Source organism: Talpa occidentalis, unplaced genomic scaffold, assembly GCF_014898055.3.
Source record: "Talpa occidentalis isolate TD23 unplaced genomic scaffold, MPIMG_talOcc4v2.1 talOcc4.14, whole genome shotgun sequence".
Lineage (NCBI taxonomy): Eukaryota > Metazoa > Chordata > Mammalia > Eulipotyphla > Talpidae > Talpa > Talpa occidentalis.
The window spans coordinates 49898268-49903163 of NW_023601433.1; the positions used below are offsets into that span (position 1 = coordinate 49898268).

Below are 4896 nucleotides of genomic sequence, written 5' to 3' on the forward strand. Positions count from 1 at the left end.
TTTGTGTGCATAAGCGGCTGGATCCCATTAGAGGATGCACTCTTTTATAGTTTTGGGTCCCTGGATAATTCTCGGTCATCTACTAACAGCATTACCAAATTTCTGGGTAAAGCTGTTCATTTTACAGGTTTTATGATTTCTCTTAATCTAGAGGCTTAGGTGATCAAGGCCTTCCCTTCAAGATTGATCATAATCTCAAATACCTCCAGGGACAAGGAGCCAGGTTAAATAGTCCCCAGGTGGTTTTATGGGAAAATAGGGAACATCTGTGCCTCTGAATTGGGTAGTTTCACTCCAGTGATGAATGCCCTGGGTGGGGGTGGAAGATCAGTTATCATCCAAGCTTTTGATTTTTTGGAAGAAATTAAAATGCATACTTTTAAAATATGTTACCTCCTGATATTCAGTTACAAAATTTAAAAACATAATGTGAACCAAGTCAAACTTCTCTGTGAACTGAGTATCATTTGAGTTTAAAGTCTAAGTACAATAGGAAAATTTGGGGGGAGGTAAAATCAAATTTTAAAAATTTATTTGGCCTCAATATAGCTGTTTTGATTAATTAAAACATGCCAATATCCAACTGTAATCTTGTGATTTATAAGAAAAATATATTTGGTCATTCGGATGACTAAAATCTATTTCTCACACATATTTGGTCTTTGTCTATGGTTGGTTCCTGACTCACAACTCCCAAGAGACTTGGAATTTCCTAAGTGCAGAGAGTCTTTTGTTAGTTAATGAGTGACTTTCGGACTCCACCTAAGAATGGGTGCTGGTTGCTAGGAGAGTCAACCATGTGATTAGAGGGTTGGAACTTTCAGTTCTCTGGAGAGGGGAGAGGGGCTGGAAATTGAGTTCAGTCACCAAAGGTCAGTGATTCAATCAATCATGTCTATGTAATGAAGCTGCTATAAAAATCCAAAGGACAGGGTTTAGAGAGCTTTCAGGTTGTGAGCAGATAGAGATGCTGAGAGAGAGTAGTTCCTTGCCTGGGGAGGACATGGAAGCTCTGCACCCTTTCACCATACCTTGCCCCATGCAGCTCTTCCATCTGGCTGTTACAGAGTTATACCCTTTTATAATAAACTAATAATCTCACATGTAAACAGGTTCCCTGAGTTTTGTGAGCCAATCTAGCAAATTAATAGAACCACAGAGAGTGTCCTTGGAACCTCTGACTTATAGCTAGTTGGTCAGAAGCTCAGCCAACAAACTGGGCTTGCTACTGGCATCTGATTTTTCTAAGGAGGGGATGCAGTAGTCAGTTGGTTAGAAGCTCAGGTATCTACCTGGGCTTAAATCTGACATCTGTCTGAAGTGTGGATGGAGGTGGGGTGGTCCTGTTAGCAGGCAGAATGAGGGGTAACCCCGGCCCCCAAACCTGCATGCTCTAAACAGGTTCTGCCATCTATTGCATAAAGGCAAAATGTACTTTAGTAAGACCTTCAATAGAAAAGAACTTTAATATAATTAGTGTGCAACAATTAGTGTACAATAAAGAACAGAGAAAGAGTATGGTTAAAATACTTTGCCCATCAAACACCAAAAGTTTCTTATCCCCTCCTGGGTAAATGCCCAGTCAAACAGGGTTGACCCAAAATAAGGCCACTGAGGCCAGAAAGCTTGCCACAGGCCTAAGGCACCTTCTGGTGGGAGTCTATAGGAAAGGAGCAGAAGGGGCCAGGCAAGTCTAAAGGAAAGGACCAAAATCAAAAGCCAAGTCAAGAAAAAGGCTGCCATTGTCAACCTCCCATGGGTCCTTCCTCCCATGTTTCTATTTCAAGTGTCCCTTCCATGTTTCCCAAGTCCCTTGTACAAGTTCAAGGCTGAGAAGTAGGCAGAGATTCTTCACGTCTCTCTGCTCCATGTGCCTCCTCCAGTCCTCTTCTTTCCTCATATCTCTCTCCTTCTCTTTCCTCTTCTTCAGCTTCTCATCCCTGCTCAGCCCCGCCCTTCTTTGGGAGGGGCAGGAAACCTGGAGCCTTCCCTTTCTGTGGCTATCACACTGTTACTGTCCTATAAGACTAAGCCCTAAACTGTGGAATCTAATGCTATCTCTGTGTAGTGACAGACTTAAGTTGAATTCTTAGACACTCTGCTGGTATCTAAGAGTTGCTTGTTGATGGAGAACCTCTTCGATCCTAACAACTCCAAATATGTATTAAAGCTTTAGCCCACTGATAAATTGATTGTATTTGTGGATCAACATGGGTTAATTCACATTATATTAAAAAGCTGTAAAAGATACCTATTTTATATGTTCCTCTGTCTAAAATACAACCTAGGAAAGCAGGTTTGTCCTTCTGGACATTTTAAATTACCCTGTGGGTCATTCAAGCCTTGTTAATTAGATTTCATGCTATTGCCCTGTCTCATGGATATAAATAATGTTTTAGTCATGATCTGCATGTTTTTCACTGGACTGATGCTTTCCCTTGCAAACAGGCTATTGTTTCTTCTGTAGCCAAAGGTCTTTTGGAGAAACCTATCCTTACCTGGAAAGTGAATCTTGAACTTTATAGTGACCAAGCAACCCATTTTACTGACTAGGTGCTCTGGTAAGTTGCCATTTGGCCAGTTTTATAATATTTTCACTGTGTTTGCTACCCTCAACTCTGGTTCAACAGGTCACACCAATAGTATTATTAATACACAAGTGACCAAGTTTTTAGAGATCCTCCAATTACCTTGGCCAAAAGCATTGGTGTTGGTCCTTTTAACTTTCAGTTCTGTCCCTCTTGAAATTCATGAATTCTCACCCTTTGTGATAGTCACAGGGTGTGCCCAACGTACCTAGCCTGTTTCTTTGATCTGCAGTTGATTAACGAAAATATATATCAATACTGTAAAAACCTAATTACTTCTAACAAAAATAATCATGTTCTGATTGAGCAATCTTTTCACAGAATGCTCCAGGGAGACAAAGACCTTAAGCAACATAACCCGAACCTGCAACCTGGATATTTTGTCTATCAGAAAAGAAACCTCCAGAAAGATTCGCTTCAACTTTGTTGCAACAACTTCTATAAAGTATTGGTAACAAACTCTTCAGCAGTCAGACTTTAGGGTATAAACTCTTGGATTCACATGACACATTTTAAGAAAGCACCAAATCTCACTGAACCTGTACACCATCTGATAACCTGAACATAAAGATTTTCTGCAATTAAAATAGATTAACATTTGGTGAGACAGTTTTCCAAGATGTCAGGATTAAGTCTATTAGAAGGATATAGATTGAGATGAATAATGCCTAAGACATGTCTCCTTTACCACTCCTTGTTATTTAATGTGATCTCGATAGATTCTTTATCTGTGCATTCTCTCTTCAATATGAGACATGAGACCTCTGAAAGACCCTTCCTGGAACTGAAGGACAACAATGTCATTGAACCTGGGAATAAACCTGACTCTTAATCAGCAATGCTTTCAGAGAAAGATCTTGATCAAAAGGGGAAACGTGAAAATTAAGACATAAATCGTGCTTAAATGGAATAGGAGCCTAGAAGACTTCTCACACATGCACAATCAGCAAAAAGTAGGCCCTTGATTAATACAGTTTGTTCGACATTTCATTGTAACATAGAAAAACCAATCCTAGCTGACAATGACCAAAGTGACATTATTCAAGGACCTGCTTTTGTTCTACATCATTCCACTTAAAGTCACAGGTTCCAATAACTTATCAGTAATTTTAAGTAAGGACTTACAGTACAGGACGCAAAATGCCTTGTGTAGGGTAAAGTAAAAGTATCAGGCTTTTCTGCCCTCCTGCCATTAGGACAGATGAGGGAAACCTGTGGTCCTGAATGCATGCCTGATGGCGGGCACGTGAAGTGGGTACACCTGGGCTGAGAGAATGAGTTTATAAGGGCGGCATCACGGGGACACCAGCAGAAGCCAAGAATGAACGGAAGATGAGAGAACGCCAGAGAGCCCAGACAGAATGAAGTCTTGCTGAGGGCTGGGAGGCCTACCAGCCTCCCGGCCCCCTCAGCACCCCTGCCTGCCATGTACCTGGTAAATCCCAATAAAAGCCTGAAAAAGCCACTGAGAGCTCCAGGACTCCTCCTTTACCCGGTCTCCTGGGTCAGAAAACCTGCCCTGTGCCATTCCTGCCCCTACACCTTGTATCTCTGATGGAAGGATGTTGCTTCTCGGTCTCATCAGAAGGAAGGAGACACTTCCCAGTGCAGTACTAACCCCTTTAAATAGAGGTTATATAACAGGGCACCAACTTTGATTGTAGGAAGAACACTGATGTCTCACTATGAGACTATATTTCCCAAATTGTCTTTTTGATGTTTTTTTCTGAATAAAACCAATTCATTGGTAAAATAATGGGTCACCTTTTATTTGAAGTCAACAGTGTGGGGAACACCTCACTCCCTACATTGGAAACTGGCCTCAGAATACCCATTCATCAACATAAAGGATACATAATTAAATATTCAGGAAGAAACATGTTGAAATAATTGCTCAAGGGAACTATCACATACATACCTTTGAGTTCAGATAGAACTTAATTGGGGTAAAACAGAGTATTGTGGCTCTGCTTTTCCAGGCCAACAGTTGGGGATAATCAAGAGTTTTCATGACAACAGTGGTGACATTTGTCTTCTAGATTGCACCCACCTTTAACTATTAGGTTTATCAAATCCAAGAAATTTGTCAAATACCTTTCACATACCAGGAACTGTGCTAGGTACCAAGGACACAAAGTTGAGTAAATCAATCTTTGGCTTCAAAGAATTTAGAGTTTAGCGGGGGAGAAAGAAGCCTAAATAACTGTAACGTAATATTCTATGTGTTATTAAATGGAAGATTAATTGTAAGGTACACCATTATGCTTTGTACCTTTAAGAAAATCAGTTGACTATGATACTATTCTGA

General features: G+C 40.6%; 1 long non-coding RNA gene across 1 annotated transcript; it reads left to right on the forward strand.

Annotated features, from left to right (window-relative positions):
• Positions 1–847: 847 nt before the first annotated feature.
• Positions 848–4257, forward strand: LOC129145763 (uncharacterized). Its single transcript, XR_008551785.1, has 3 exons — positions 848–872; positions 2449–2561; positions 2910–4257. It is a non-coding gene; the product is annotated as an uncharacterized LOC129145763 (long non-coding RNA).
• Positions 4258–4896: the final 639 nt, after the last annotated feature.